General features: G+C 52.5%; 1 long non-coding RNA gene across 1 annotated transcript; it reads left to right on the top strand.

The window, feature by feature from the left end:
• Positions 1 to 11878: 11878 nt before the first annotated feature.
• Positions 11879 to 15231, top strand: LOC109493218. The gene is made up of 2 exons (XR_002147326.3): positions 11879 to 12007; positions 13015 to 15231. It is a non-coding gene; the product is annotated as an uncharacterized LOC109493218 (long non-coding RNA).
• Positions 15232 to 16555: the final 1324 nt, after the last annotated feature.

Here is a 16555-nt window from a genome sequence, read left to right as displayed (position 1 = left end):
AATAGCTCTTGGCAGTCCCTGGATGCCCTTCCGGTAATTCTGTGTTTGAGATATTTAAATGACCTCTGCTGTCCCAAAACCTTCTGTAGAGAGGCCTTTTAGTCAGGTGGAGGGGAGCAGAGGCCATCACTGGGGAATGGGCTTGGTGATCAGGATAGCAAGATAACTTCTGAGGAATCTTTTTCCTTCTTTAACAAATGAAACGGGTGCCTGGGTGGCTCAGTCAGTTAAGCATCTGACTTCGGCTCAGGTTCATGAGTTTGAGCCCTACGTGGGGCTCTGTGCTGTCACCACGGAGCCTGCTTCAGATCCTCTGTCCCCCTCACTCTCTACCCCTCCCCCACTCACGCTGTGTCTCGCTCTCTAAAAAATAAACCTTAAGAAGAAAATGAGGCCTCGACCCCTAGGGTCTAGACCTTAAGGATGCCCTGGCAGCTGCGTCACATCAGACCAGTTTCATCATGGGAATATGTTGGTATTTTCCAACCATTTTCAAACTGGGGCAGGATCGCTGCCACGTGCTGTAGTTGGTGGGAGTGTGACCTTGGAGACAGTGTTGGGTTGAACTGAGAAGGGTTCTCAGGAGGGAATGAAGACGGAGCCTGGAAAACAAGGTGTGAGGTTGTGAGGAGCCCCTGGGATGTGCCCTGAGACCAGGCCAGGAGGGCATTCATTCCTGGTTTGAAAGGAGTTAATGTCACCTCCATCAAGGCAGCATGGCAGCATGGATGTCTAGTGTCTGTATTTCTCCTTCCACAATCGTCTAAGGCAGCTCGCTGGGTTCCGAAAAAATATATAACTGGAAGGAAGTGGAGGGGGGGGGGGAAGGCAGGACAAACAGAAACAGAGACCGAAAACAGATACAGGAATAAGGCTGGCACCATCACAGTGGCCATTCGTGTCCTCGGCATTTGCTGGCCCAGCCGCCTGTTGGCTCACACATATTAGGTGTCTATTTGCCCAGTTGGGCAACAACGTTATCAGGCACCTACTATGCGTTGGTTCCTGTGCTAAATGCATTTTATATTTGTTTTCCAACAAGGAGACTAAACGCCTTGTGTGTTTTCTTCTGTGCAGAAGGCTTTTCATCTCCATTATAGAGATGAGGAAACCAAGAGACCCCAAAGGCTTAGAAATTGGTCCAAGCATGCAGAGCTAGCATGGTTTGAACTGGGGACTTTCTGATGCCAAAGGCCATTTTCTTCATCCTTTCCCCCCTCGCTTCTTTGTGTTTAACAAAATGCTTGGGTCTGCCCTCTAGCTATAGTTCATTTGTTTTCTTTGCTGTATTGTATTCCATCGCACAGCCAGGCCACAGTCTATCCCTTCTGCTGCTGATGAACATTTGAGCTATTTGCAGATCTGGGCCATCACGACAGCGATGCATTGTTATACGTGTTTCTGAATGCACTTGGGTAAAAGTTCCTCTAGAACAGAAGCTCGGAGTGGACTTGCTAGGCCATAGGGCTTCACCTTTTCTGGATTAATGGTTGAGCGTCAACCTCTTGTCCCTCCGTGGCCTCACTGCTACCTCCACCCTTCACCACGCAGTCCTTAAATTTCCAAAAGCAAGTGAAGCAGTTCAGCATATATGCTGTTGGAACACACAGCAGACCCCATATTTACAGAATCTGAAGCACCAAAGGACCAACCCAGGAATCTGTGCTTTTCATAACCTACCCTAGTGGTCCAGATAGCTAGCCCTATCTGAGGACCACTGCTCTAGAGCCTTGACACATTTTCTTAAAGTCCTGAGGTCCTTTCTTCAAACTCAATCTTACGTAGAATGCAATATATAAAATCGAATTGGAGCTGCCCTGCTTGGAGCAGTAAGTAGGAGTGGAGGGTCCCAGGAAACAGCCTGGCTGGCTCTTGACCGCAGCCCTTCCTCTTCCTGCTATAGCACAGCTAGACTACATTTCCCAGCCTCCTTTGCAGGTAGGCGTCATCATGTGACTGAGATCCATCCAATGAATGTAGGTGGAAGCAATGGAGGAGGGGATCTTTCCAGGCCTGGCTCATAAAACCCTGCCACATCTGTAGGCTAAATGCCGAAGAGGCTGAGGCTGAGAGGTGAGCTGAGTCCAAAGCTGGAAGGAACTGGGGTCCCCAGACGACCTTGTGGAAAGCTGCCTGACAGTCAGCAACACCCCTTTGGGATTTCACATAGTCAGAAATAAATGTCTGCTGTATGAAGTCCTAGATATTTGGGGGTCAGTTTGTTACAGCAGCTGGCACTGCCGTTGCCCATCCCGGCCGGTCCTCGGTGAAGCTGGTGTGCAGGACCACGGAGGCACGTGGAAGGACAGCTACACGCAGTCACAAACCCTGGGCTTTGCATCTCCACTCCCTCATAAGAGGAGGGAGAGAGGACCCTACCTCCCTCCGCTTCTGTATGGATTTAATGAGATAATATATTTGGAAAGCACTCCGGGTGCAGTGAAAGGCATTTCAGATGTGAGTTATATTTAGTTATTGATACTGTGTTTCTGCATGCGTTTCTTTCACTACCTCCGCAGCCAAGCCTCTCTCCAGTGGCTACTCCACAGAAACTGGAGAAGCATTAATGCAGTAAATCTCAAAACTCAGCCCCTTACTCCCTTCTCCAGGCAGGCCCGAGCTGCGGTCCCCAGAGCAGCTGACCCTGAGCATAATGCAAATATTGCGTTCCATCAGGCTATTTTAAGACAGGCGAGGAATAAGACTCCCGCTCTCCCCATAAGAAATGTACATCATTCCCTGTTCTTTAATTTCCTTTTGATTAAAAAAAATCAGCCTATCTGAAAAATATCTGCTATCTCTCCTCTATGCTGAGAGAGATGGGGGGCGGGGAGCCAAATATGCTTTCTGGACTTTCAGAGTCACAGGGGCCGTTTAGGGCTTTTTTGCTGTGAGAGTTGTGTGGATTTTTTGGTGAGTGATGAGGATATGGGAATCTGATTTTAATAGGCTAGCGCTTAGAATTATCTTGGTTTTCCAGGCTGGAGAAAGAGGCAAGTTATGTTCTTCTGAAATGGATGATGGAGGTCGTAGCCTCCAAATGAGCTGATCCCCATCTGATCGCCAAAGGAGAGAGAAGAGGGGGCAGTTTCTGCTTTTCTCCTGGCCCCTAAACCTTGACCCAGACCCCTTTACCTTTTCTTATTTACCCTCTTTCACTCGATCCCTCTCCAGTGTATTCACACATCCATTCATAGATCAGCACCCAGTAGGGTGGACAGTTCCCATTTCTGCAGGCATATCTAGAGCCCCTACTGTGTGCTGGGCACTGTGCACAGCCCAGAGCACACGTTCCCTGGGATCAAGCCCTGTTTGCAGCCCTCAACCACAGCAGACTTCCTAACTGGGACCCAGTCTGCCATCCCTCCTCCCCTCTGTCAGACCAAAGCAGAGAAAGACTGGGCTCTGGAGTCCGAATTCTAAATCACCTACTTCACTCAGTGCCCAAAGGCTACCATAGCAAATTACCACAAATTGGGCAGCTGAAAACAACAGAAATATATTCTCTCACAATTCTGGAGGTCATAAATCCAAAATCAAGGTATCAGGAGGAAGGGTTCCTTCTGGAGACTCTGAGGGAGAGTCTGTTCCATGCCTCTCTCCCAGCTTCTGGTGGCCCTCAGCCATGTCTGGTGCTCCGTGGCTTATAATCACATCACTCCCATCTGCTTCCATGGTCACGTCACCTTCCTCTCCTCTTGTCTCTGTGTCCACTCCCCTTCTTGTAATAATACCAGTCATTGGATTTAGGACCCACCCTAAATGTAGGGCGATTTCATCTTGAGATCCTTGACTAATTGTATCTGCAAAGACGCTATTTGCACATAAGGTCACATTCTGAGTTTCTAAGTGCACATGATCTGGTGGTGGGGGTGGGGACACTATTAAACCCACCTGCCCTCTGCTCACCCCCCAATACACATCCATTCTATATGCAAAATATATTCACCCATCTCAACAGCTAGAAATGGAGGAATGGACACTGGAGAGTAGAGGTGATTATAAAACCTCCTGCCATGTGTCATTTGGACAATAAAATAAGGCATTAACCAGCTTAGCACAGTGCCTGACAAAGAAAGAAATGCAATGCTGAAAGGTAGTAATAGAAGTATTTGTAATTACTATAATGATGTACAACTGGACGGATTTTCCCAAGACACTGCTTTTTTTATCACTTTCTTCATTAAAAACCAACAAGGATTTCCCATCACCTGCAGAACAAAGCCTTGAGCTTGTTGGGTTCATTAGTAAGGGCTTTGCGATCAGTCCTCCATCAAAAGTTCCTCTCTCTCTCACCTCTTGCCCTCAAGACTAACTGGCACCTGAATTCTCCCAGCTTTTTCTTTGTGTCCTGTCTACTCACTCCTATCAGACCCTCCCACGTCTGCTTAGCAGTGCCCCCTGCAACAGTACTCCTTGCATTTAGGGAAATCTGCCCCCATTGGGCTCCCAGAGCCCATACAGGTGCTCATTTGGGCCCACCGACTCCGACTCGTTGTTCTTTTTCCCCATGTGTTCATTTATCTGCTCCACCGTAGATCATAGCCTCTTAAAGGCAGGGGATTTGTGCCACAGAAGAAACCATGGGCTCTGGTATCACAGCTCTGCCCCTTAAGCACCGCAGTTTCTGAATCCATAAAATAGGGATAAGTCTGTCTCCTTGTTAGGATTCTTGGGGTATTAAGCAAGGCAACACAGGTAAAGTACCTGATACCAGTAAGCAGTTGCTAAGTCCCCTTCCGCAGCTGGATGTTACCTACTGAAGCTGGTGCATAATGGGTCCTGGGGGCTTTGCAAATGTTCGTGGGTGAAGGTCAGCGCCAGAGAGGAGTGGACACAGTCTCGCATAAATTAGGGCATACATTTTTAGCCCAAACAACAAATGTATCGAGCCTGGTGCTAAAGCTTTCCATGCATGGTTATTTAGTCCTCTTACCAAGAAAGGTATGTCACCTACCTTGCCCAGTAGAGGCCCTGCCATGTTATGGTGGTCGCTCAAGGCAACCCTGAGAAAAATCATCCTGGCCAGGATTCAGTGGGGTGGGGAGGGGGGGTGTCTCTCCTTCCCCCAACTTTGTAACCTCCCCTCCATCCTGCAAGGTCATCTTCTGCCCCCTCCCACCAAAGATCCTTTCCTGCCCCCGTCCCCAGTGCGCCCTTGTGAAGTGCACTCAGACCTTGTCATCCAGGTTTCCCAGGGGCCAGGGATCTGACCCATGGCCATGGGGGAAATGTGTGGGAAAGTGGGGTGCAGGAAGAGCTCCTAGAGAAATGGATGGGCGCGATTCCCATGTTGACTTGAACGTTTGTGAAGCAGATTCTATGTGTAAGAACCTCCCCAACCTTACCGTCTGGGACACAGGGCAGGAAAGCTGAGACACGTGACCAAGGAATGCGGCACCAACCAACAAACAAATGGAGTAACAATTCCTTCTACCCGTCTGGGGCCCTATAATTGCCCAAAGTGCTTTCCGGTGGAGGGCAAGGGAAGTGCGATGCTCTGGCCAAGTGCAACTTGCCAGCCTCCAGGTTCCGAATTTGGAATGTGGGTGGGATTGCTTTTTAAAACAATCCCAGCCACCCGCCCGGATGGTGCCTGCTGGAGTCCTTCCTGGGAAACACGAGTTTTCACAGCAGCCTGCAGGAGACAGCCACATGCTGCCTTTGGGCCCATTAAGGTCAGCTACGGGAAGTTCAGGCCACGATGGGCCAGCAGGAGGGCAGCAGGAGGGGTGGCTGGGGGCAAGTGGTGCCTTAGCACCTCTCAGATGGCCACCTGTGAGTCACCCCCAGCCCAGCCCTGCCAATATCGGGCTCTGATTCCCAGCCTTACTTTTGTGGCTGGTGGTGTTTGCACACTTTGCACAAAATGCCCCCAACGGCAGACCTTACGCCGTGCACGCAAAGGAAAATTATCGTCTTGGATTTGAATAGCTCCCCTTTCTTGTGCAGCTCTGAGGATATGACTTAAGAAATGTTTCGACCTGCTGTTGTTTCGATATAGAAAATGCTGAAGGTAGAGTTGCTCCCTTCTTGCAGCGTAATCTGGTTAGTGTAGCTTAAGAGTTCCGTCTCTGGAGAAGCATAAATCTGAGTTCGAATCCCCTGTCTCCTCAGAGCTGCCACTAGCCCCCACAATGCCACTGTGGGAATTAGGAAAGGATGCCCATCCCCCGGAAGGACGCTGCTGAGTGCAGCCTGCTTATGCCCCCTATTTGACCATGACAAAGTCATTTATCCTCTGTGACCCTCAGTCTCTCCATCTGTGAAATGGGCATATAATAACAGAACCCACCTTCCTGGCTGGTTGTGAGGATTAAGTGAGCTAATAATATATGCCAAGCACACAGTGAGCGCTACGTGAATGCTAGCGATAACTGTATTCTGATAATCATCATATTCTGCCTGCCTGTAGATTGACCAACCAGCCCAACAAAATTGTGTGCCTGACAATTTTCTCGGGACTCAGGACATTCGGCGTGCAAGCTGGGTCCCGGGCAAAGGCCAGGCCAGAGCTCTACTTTCTGCTTTGGTGTTTGGCCTGAGAGGTGGGTGTCTGGGCTGAGGTGCCTGGGAGGGATCTCGGGTGTATATTAACACTCCTCCTTGGGGGGAAATGGGTGCTGTCCAAGATCAGGGACTAGGTCTGTTTTGCTAGGATCACCCTTCATTGGACCTTCGCTATAGCAAGCCCCAGGCCGTGGGCCGGTGTGCATTCTCTTTGCACTCGCTCCGTGCCTGAGCTCTCTGAGCCTCAGTTTCCTCCCCTGTGAAGGGGGGAAGATAAGATCTGGCCTAGAGGATGAGTCGCACGGTTTGAGATCTGATCAACATCAGGTCCTGGCACAGCTCCTAGTTGGAGCCCAGGAAATAACAGACCACATCTGCAGGGTGCCTGCCTCGCACCAGGCCAGCGGCCTCCGTTCTCTACGCGCTGTCTCCTCTGCTCCTCGCGAGAAGCTTAGGTGGCGAGCCCCGTTATTAGGGCTAGTTCACAGAAGGGGAGGAGAGAGAGGAACTCCCCCTGTTGAGAAGCTCCGAAGGAATCCAGTGGAAGTTTCTCTCAGTCCTGTCACACTCAGACGGGCTTTGTCCACGCTTCCGTTTGAGCGCGGCCTTGTCATAGAGAGAGTGTGATCACACCCTCTTTTCTGAAGCCCGGTCACACAGCCCAGCGGCTGGGTGTAAGCTCTCGCATCGCCAATCAAGTGTTGCCGTTACTCGGCGGGGCCATCATGTCAGCCGTTGGTGTGCGTGGGTATGTTCCAGAGGCATGTTCTGCCCCAGGGTTGCCCTGACGTGGGTGGAAAAGGCTTGCCTGCTTTGTGCCCTCAGATGGGTCCCCATCCCTGGGTGCAGGCATCACCAGCCCGGCCAGGCTCCTTGAACTTCCTACTGTGATGCCTACAGCGACCCTGGGATTCTGTTATTCTCACCTGCTTTGGACACATGAGGAAACTGAGGCTCCAGGAGGGGAATTCAGTTGCTGGAGTGGCAGAGACAGGATTTGAACCTGGAGCTGCTGCCTCCAGGGTCCATGACTGTGATCCCTTGGTCGTACTGCCTTCATCTATAGCATGAAGGTCTTGGACCAGGTCAGAGGCCATTTTGAGGGGTTTGAGGGAGTGTCTTCTTTTCCCATAGATTTCATTTTTTAGAACGATTTCAGATTTGCAGAAAAATTATGAAGATGCAGAGAGTTCCCATCTACCCCACACCCGGTTTCCCCCATAATTAACACCTTACGTGAGTACGGTACATTTGTCACAATGAGTGACCCGCTATTGATACGCTATTATTAGCTAAAACTCATACTTTATTATTCAGTTTCCTTAGCTTTTCCTTGATGCCTTTTATTTGTATTTATTTTATTATTATTATTTTTTTTGGTCTCAGCATCCCATCCAGGAAACCACGTTACGTTTTTGTCATTATGTCTCCTTAGCCTTCTCTGGTCTGTGGTGGTTCCTCAGACTCTCCCTCAATTGGATAACCTTGGCAGTTGCAAGAAGTACTGTTCATGTATTTTGTAAGATGCCCTGCTCTTGGAACGTGTCTAATGTGTTTCTCATGAGACTGGGGTCGTAGGTAGGGGGAGGAAGACCACAGAGGTCCATTGTCATTCTTACCACCAAGAGTATATACCATCCACTTGACCTCTTCTGTTGGCGTCGACCTTCATCGCCTGGCTGAGGTCCTGTCAGTCAGGTTTCTCCATCGTCAAGGGACTGTTTTCTTCTGGGGGTTATCTTTTTTTTTTTTTTTTTAACTTTTTAAAATGTTAATTTATTTTTGAGAGACAGAGCACAGGCGGGGGAGGAACAGAGAGAGGGAGACAGAATCCGAAGCGGGCTCCAGGCTCCGAGCTGTCAGCGCAGAGCCCAACGCGGGGCTCAAACCCGCGAACCGTGAGATCATGACTTGAGCCAAAGTCAGACGCTTCACCAACTGAGCCACCCAGGCGCCCCTCTGGGGGTTATCTTTTTATCACTTACAATGAACATTCTTTCTGGGTAGGGAATCTTTCTCTGTTTGCACCATATGAAATCCTACACCGAATCACAGCTGACAAGGGCTGGCTGCCTGGGCAGGTGACAGGTGTGATCACGCAGGACCTGCGCTTGGGGATTAATGCTCTGCTGTCACCATCTTAAAATTGTTAATAATCTCATCTTTGGATTCGTTTCGTAAGGGGAGGTTGATAGGACAACACGACACGCACGGGGGGCTTGGAACCTCAACCTTGGGGCACGTCCTGCCGCCTCCCCGTCTCCCCGGGATGGATCTTCTGCCAACTCCCCAGCCCTGCCCAGTGACTTTTGCCACCCCTCTGTCCCCGGCAGGGGCCTGCAGGTGGTGCAAGGAGAGTTAGGGTGGGCGTGCACGTTTTGTAGCATCTCAGGGTGGGGACCAAGCGGGGGCCATCGGCATCCTAGGCTGGCAGCACCACGATACATTCAGTGGGCAAGTGAGAGGGGGCGAGCCTCTTGTCCCCTCCCCACCCAGGTACCAGGTGCACTCCAACATGGAGGCTGCAGTTTCTCTGGGGTCACCAGTCCTCTGTGGATCAGGGAAGTGGGCCTACAAGGAGGAGTTTCCCTGCCCCTGCCCAGGGCACCCATGTTGGTCCCGTGACTGGCAGCCAGCAGGCCATGCACGTGTGGATGCCCAGTCGTGGCAGGGCCCTGGACCCCCGTGAGGGTCTGCACTTCCCCCCCAGGTATCCTGATGCCTGAGCGAGCACGACATTCAGTAGCAAATAAAAACATGACAGGTCCGGAAAGGGAGGCCACAGAAGAAAGGAAAACGCTTTTTACGTCTTAAGTACTTTGAACAGCCCAGTTTCTCTCTTTTGAATAAAGGTCCGTATTTTCATTTTGCACCAGGCACCACAGATTTGAAAGCCAGTCCTTCCCCCACGGCTCCTAGTGTCCCCACCCCACACTACACCCCAAGTGTCTCTGAGGAAACTCCCGTCTCTGCAGGATGGAAAAGGAAAGCCCTGGGAGAGGCATGCTGGCCCTGACTCGAGGCCATCCATGGACCTGGGTGGTACAGCCTTTCTAGGCCATTCCGGCTCAGTGTCGTCAAGCAGTGGAAACCTGGGGAAACTGAGGCACAGTGACGAAGAATGACTGAACGGACTCTGCACGCAAGCTTGCAAGCCAGGGTCGGACTAGGGGTTTCTGTCAGCTCAACGCAAAGTTGGCTGACGGCTGTGGAATACTCAGAGGACAGCCTGAGACAGAGAGAATGCTGGGCTAGGGGTCAGACGGAGCTGGGGTGAGGGCTCGGCTAGGCCCAGTCAGGCCAGTGCTCTTTCCTTGCCGAACCTTGATGTGCTCATCTATTTAATGGGAGTGAAACCCGAGGTCCCTAGGACCAAGCTTAATCCAGATAATGCACGGGGGACTCACATGCTGTGGTGCCCCACCTGGATACGAGATGTCCTCACCCCACACGGCCACCACAGCTTCACGGATTTGCCCCTTTCACCTTCACGCTTGGGTATGTTTCGGTGCGTCCCCACCGTCTGTCCGGGGATGTGAACACCCAGAGGGCCCAAACCACGTCTGTTTAAGTCCCTCTGGGTCCTGGGTGGAGTAGATCCTGGCTTCACAAGAACCTTGAACGGGGAGGGAGGTGATGTTACTGCTCCCTCACCTGGAGCAGGCTTCTCTGTTTCAACTCCATAAACTGTGAAGGCGACAAAGCCCTTTCTGTATTTTGCGAGAGATACAGTTTGCAAATGATCTCATTACCCCCGCAGCCATGAGCAGAGTTATGTCGGGCCTTTCTAACAAGTGGCAGTAAAACATTTTATAGGCCCCTCTGCGCCCCTCCTTCCCCCACCGTGTAATTTGCTCTGTTTGGGGTTGAACTTGGTGTTTTCCCTCTTTCCCTTCTCTTTCTCCTTGCACTTTCTCTCATGTTAATTATATTAGTTGCCATGGAAACAGTGATGTCATTGGCACGGGAGCGCTCAATGACATCCAAAAGCACAGTTTATAGCATGGCTTGAAATTTATTCCATGGCTCGCAGCCTTGAGGGGGGTTATATGGCGATTATATCGCGGGCACCATCTGGGCGCGAGGGTGGGAAGGGGTGGAGAGTAGCTGGGCTGTGGGGTGCTTCCCACAGCCCCAGATATTGGGGGGCCGTTCCATTTGGACACCGTGGAGGCCACCTTGGGTACCGTGAAGAACTGTCTCTTCTTGGCTTTTGCCAACACTGGCTACCTAACAGCACCCCGCCCCACGTTTGTCCCCATTTTAGGATTTCAGAACCCTGCATGGGGCGGTCTCAAAAGTGCTTAACACAAGGGCGGGGTGTGTGTGTGTGTGCGTGCGTGTGTGTGTGCGTGCGCGCGCGCGCACCCGCTCGCACATGTGCTTGAAGCATCAAACCATGCTGTTAGTATGAAACTGTGATCCGCAGCGTGCAGCGCACGTTACTTCACACACACGGCTCGCATACACATGCACACACTTATTTGCCCATCTGTACTTCATTCTAGAAGGTGCAGTGGCATGCCCATTACCGAGTTTTGTGCCAGAGCCCCCATCCTCCACAGCTCACTTCTGGAGCTGCAGGGGCGGGGTGGGGAGCAGGGCCGCGCCCGGAGACAATGCCGTTGCGGTCGGGGTCGGAGCGCCGCGTGCATACCCTTGCAGGGAGATGCGCCAGGTGTGGGCCTGGCGAGCTCGCCCCCGGGGCTGGGCCTTCCGTTATTCGGTGGGAGGCCTCCGTGTCTCGATCTGACACGATCTGACACCGAGCAGACAGGCCCCGAGGCGGGAGCCACTCGGCAGGGTCCCCTCTTCCTCCCTGGGGACCCGTGGACGTGTTTTTCAGTTCCTGTGCTAAGTATCACCTTGAGTTTGCCGAGGGAGCGTGGCAAACAGCGCGCAGAGCTCAAGGGGACCTCCAGGTGTTCCTCATCAATTCTGGAGCTCTTGTGTCTCAGATCAGAAGCATGAAGGGCTCTCTGGGAAGGCCCACTTGGAAGAGCAGGAGAGGCGGCACTGTAGGGCGGAGGCCACCGGCTTGGGAATCAGGGGTGTCACTCCAAACAGCGTCAATGCAACAGGCAAATTATTCGCCTCAGAAGCGGAGTTCGAGGTGGGAACTTAAGGCATCACCTGCCCTAGGGCCGCAAATAGTGACATCTGGCCTCTCGCGGCACCTCTGAGTCCTGCCTCTCTCTGTTTCGATTCCCCCTCCTGGTGCCCTGAAGACTGCAGGGAGCGCCGGCCCCGCCTTCAACTCCACTTTGTTCCAAAAAAATGTCACGGGACCGCGTCCAAGTCACGTGCCCATCCACGAGCCAACAACGGTGGCCGGGGCGGCGTGGCTTCCTCTGATTGGCCAGACCTGGGCCACGCGGCCTCCCCTGGAGCCAGTAAGAGAGAGTGGCCGCAGCAAGCGGGCTGGGACCCTGAGAGCGGAATTGGAGCTGGGCTGGTGGAACCCGGGGCGGTCCCTGAGCTTCTTTCTGTCCCCGTGGTAGGCGTCCCCCCAGAAAGTACTTGTCCCGCTCCCATCAGAGCCTTCAGGGGTCACTAGGCCTCAACCTCGTCTGTCACGGGGACACGGAGATGAGTCAGCCATCGCCCTGCCCCGCCCTGCCCTCAGCCCCCTGCTAGCCCCGGGGGGGGGGGGGGGTCACCACCAGAACTGCTGAAAAAAGATAGGAGCCTCCACTGGAGGAGCCCGAGGGCGCTCCAGGCCCTGAAGCAAGTGTGGAGTACCGATCAGATCGGACCCAAGTCCCGGGGAGGACGAGGAGGAGGGTGGCGAGTGGAGAAAGGGGGCGAGGTGGACGCAGGAAGAGAGAAAGGCCTGTGCAAAAGCCGATGCGTGCAAGGGCACAGCTTAGGGAAACTGAGTCCCACATGCAGTCGTAATAATAGCAGTAACAGACGCTCTGCTCTGGGCTAAGGGGTCCAGCTTTGTGATGACCAGCTTTACCACGGGCCTATGAGACAGGTGCTAGGAAATTGTGCCTGGCACTTAGGAAGCCCCATATAAATGTTTGCTATGATAATAATAGTAATAGGGAGCCATGGATGATTTTAGCAAGGGAGAGAATAAGATTGAGGGATTTGGGTAAAAGGGAAGAGAGCAGAGATGGTTTAGAGCCACAGTGGTTCTCAACCAGGGGCGATTTATCCCCCAGGGGAACGTTTGGCAATGTCTCCAGACGTTTTTGGTTGTCACAATTTGGAGGGAGAGGCGCTACGGTCATCTAGGGGGTAGAGGCCAGGGATAGTGTTAAATACCCTGCAGTGAGCAGGACAGTCCCCACCACCCCACCACAAAGAATTATCTAGCCCAGTGTCAATAGGTCTGAGGTGGAAAAACCTGGGTTTGGGTTAAATATGGGGGCTGATGCAGAATATAACAGGGCTTGTCAGAGGAGGCTGTGAACAGGACAGTGGCCCTGGGCTGGCCAAAGTCTGGCAGAACTTCACCCCCCACCAAATGGGTATCCTCCCTTCCCGATCTGCTAGCTGGTGGGGGTCCATGGCGCAGAAGGTGCTGGCGGGGAGAAGCGTGTCACCCAGAGATCGGCAGGCCCTGGCAGACGGCGGGCCACAGTGACACTTGCTCCAGCTGCGTGCACCTCTGAATCAAAGACCCAGCAGGTTCCTCACGTGGGGGCAGATGTCCTGTATTGATGTGCCACTTGGAGCCCCCAGCCTAGAAACGTGGATGCCTGGCCACTCGCAGATCGCCAAGCCCAGTCCTCCGAGTCAGAAATGTTGATTTGTTTCAGTAACGTGAGCATGGGGGAGGGTGGGGCGGAAGAGAGGAAAGTGAGCAAGAGAGACAGTGAGTCAAAAACCATGAAGCTGACTGAGACAGAGACTGGGAGAGACAGACACACTCAGCAGGAGAACCACCGAGAAAGAACAAACAACACAGAGAGGCTAATAATACTAAGGGATGGAGCCCGAGATGGAAGGACACAAATTAAGAGCAGGGAAGAGACACAGAGAGAGAAAACCAGACCGAAGAGAGCCAGATGGATTGAGATTAGCAAACAATAAAAATAAAAATAAATAATAAGATCGAGGAAGAGCAAAAGAAAGATTGAGTAGAAGACAAGACGGGGAGAGTGAGCAAGAGAAATACCTCCTCCCAAACCCTGTGGTCCAGAGCCCAGAAACTCTCCAAGGCTTTGCCATATTTTAGCCATGAAACCGGGAAACTGGGGCAGCTTTCTCACTGCAGGTCCGGGACGAGCAAGCCTTGTTCGCATTATTGCTGGCATCCCCTGCGAACTGGACATTAGCCAACAGGAAATTCCTGGGAGAAATCTTTCCACTCAGAGTCTTTTAAAACTTTTTATTTATTTATTTTAATTCCCCCCCCCTTTTTTTTTTTTTCAAGGACGAACAAAAAAAAGAGTGAGGTGGGAAAGGGGGAAGAAAGGAAAAAAGAAAAAGACATGATCCACCTGGTATAAGAAAAACTTATCTGGCAACAGCCCCGGCCAGGCCAGGGGAAGCTGGGGATCCATTGTGTCCGCTGTGTCCATTCTTCCTCTGGAAGGATTTATGACCTCACACTCCCATGACATCACAATGCGTTGCCATGGCTCCTGCTTTATTATCGTAAACAAAGAGCTGTTCCTTGGGACGCTGGCCGTCTGAGCAGGAGGGGGAGAAAGAAGGCTCTGTGTAATGTGTTTTCTTGGGAAGGCAGCTTGTTCGGAAGTCTGAAAAGCTGCGAAAATAGTTGTACACAGTTCTCTGCGTGTAGCCTCTGGACAAGGTTAGGACGGGGACAGAGGAATGAAGTCAGCTCTCCGCTGGAGGACCCTCGGGCTCTGTGTGTTCTCACCGCCAAAGAGCGGCTTCCTGGGTTTCCCTCACCGCTCAGATAAAGGTTTTCATTCATTCGCCACAAATGCATTGAGCGCCTACTACGTGCTAGGCGCTGGCAGATTCTGGTTTCTAGATGGGTGAGACGCAGGCCCAGGCCCTGCCGCTTGCAAAAACCCGGCAGAGAAGTCACCAGGAATGTGTAGAGTTGTAATCTGGGTGAGGATGAGAAGGAAATGAGGATGAGAAGAATGGGGGAGGAAGCTACTTGGATGAGCAATCCAGGAGGGCCTCTCTGAGGAGGTGATGTTTTAGACAAGACCTGCAGGAAGAGAAGGGGTCGACGGTGAAGAGTGGGAGCAGGTGACAGGGCCCTAAGCGAGGACAGCCGCTCCAGGCTGTGACTGTCAACATTCAGGTTCCCACCAGGGGTGTCTTCCCACACATTTTGTAGTATTTCTTTCTGGCCAACTGACTTCGTGGGGGGGGGGGGGGGGGGCTTGTAAAGAGGAGTCACTTTTGCTGAGTCCGAGTGAGCCTTCTGAACCCTGGCCACAAAAGCGCCCGCCAGCTGCCATTTCCAGATGGCAGGGACAGGGGTCTCAGCCCGGAGCTTGGTGCACACAAATTAGCCAGGAGCAGAAACACCTGTGGGACCCGAGCCCGCTCTCCCTGAGTCAGTTGTGCAGGGAGCAGATGATACTCTTCAGCCACAGGGAGGAGAGCGGGAAGGGCAGAGGCAGGGAGGAGGGAGGGGAGCCTGTGGGACAGATGTGGGCACTGCCGGCTGGTCAGGAGGCCAGATGGGCAGGCAAGGAGGCCATCCTCCCCACCCGCCTCCCAGGAGGTGGACCTTGAGGGAGCTGGGACTCGACATACAACAGAACGCGAGCCACTAGATCGTCAGCCCGGCCGTGGATTCTGATGGGGACGCAGAGGCCCAGAGGTGGCACAGGAAGCTAGGTACAGAGTTCGGCCCCCACGTTACTGAGTGCCCTGGGGGATCTCACTTCCCGTCTCTGAGCCCATAAATGTAAAGAGAAGAATGCACATAAGCACTTAGTGTGGCTGCAAGACAGTCGCTCTTGCCTACCCCCGCTTTCCGAAGGACGCGTTTCTGAAACCCTTCCAGGCGCCACGCTTCCAGCTTCTCATACGTTTAGCTCATTTAACACTCCGGGAAGTCCTAAATGGTAGGTGTACCTGTCCCCATTGTGCAGAGAAGCAAACCGGGGCCAAGAGGGGTCGAATGACATGCCCAAGGTCCCAGGGTCAGATCCCAACCCTGCCTGACTTTTTCAAACAAAGCCCATGTTCTCGACCGCTGAAGCTTGCCCTGCCAGGAGGCACAGCTACAGTGCGGGGGGGGGGGGGGGGTCGGGGTGGGATGTGGCAGAGGGGAGGGCTGACGCCGTGGCTGCCCAAATGGTGGTGACCCTCTGACACGGAGCCAGGAAGGTGAGAACTCTGCAGAGCTGTGAGAGCCGGCCAGCTGGAGTGACGGCATACCAGAGACCCCCAGGACGGCAGGGAGGGGAGGCCATGGCAGACAAGAGAGAACCTTCTCTATATGCTGAGCGATGCTTCCAGACGCCGGAATCTGATTTTTATGTGGGACACGCACTTTAGGCTTCTGCAGAGCAGGGTAAACAAGGCTCAGTTCCCTACGAACTCAGCTGGGTCCAGCTGTTAATAGGAAGGGCATCTGTGTGGGACATCAGGGGACAGGGGGTGGACCATTAGACCGTGCATCCGGACTTTAGAGAAATGTCACATTTAATGGATGCCTGGCCCTGGGCTAAGCACTTGACTGTCCTGCCTTTATTCAATTCACCCATCTTGTCCCGGCTGTGTGTGCCCCTACATAGAAGTAGAATGTCTCTGGGCCTTATTTTCCTTTTAGAAGAAACGAGACGATCGATCTTAATCAGGGGTTGGTAAACTTTTTTCCGTAAAGGGTGAGACAGGAAATATTTTAGGCTTTGTGGGTCACATCATCTTTATCGCAACTGCTCGACTCGGCCACAGTAGCATAAAAACAGCCATAGACAACACGTAAATGACAAACGAGCATGACTGTTCCAACAAAACTTTATTTACAAAAACAGGTGGTGGCACTTCACATCCACTAGGATGACTCCAATCGAAAAGTCAGATTGGGGCGCCTGAGTGGCTCGGCGGGTTAAGCATCCAGCGTTGGCTCAGGTCATGCTCTCTGGGTTCG

Source organism: Felis catus, chromosome D3 (assembly GCF_018350175.1).
Source record: "Felis catus isolate Fca126 chromosome D3, F.catus_Fca126_mat1.0, whole genome shotgun sequence".
In the NCBI taxonomy this organism is placed as follows: domain Eukaryota; kingdom Metazoa; phylum Chordata; class Mammalia; order Carnivora; family Felidae; genus Felis; species Felis catus.
This window is presented reverse-complemented; position numbering and strand designations above follow the sequence as displayed.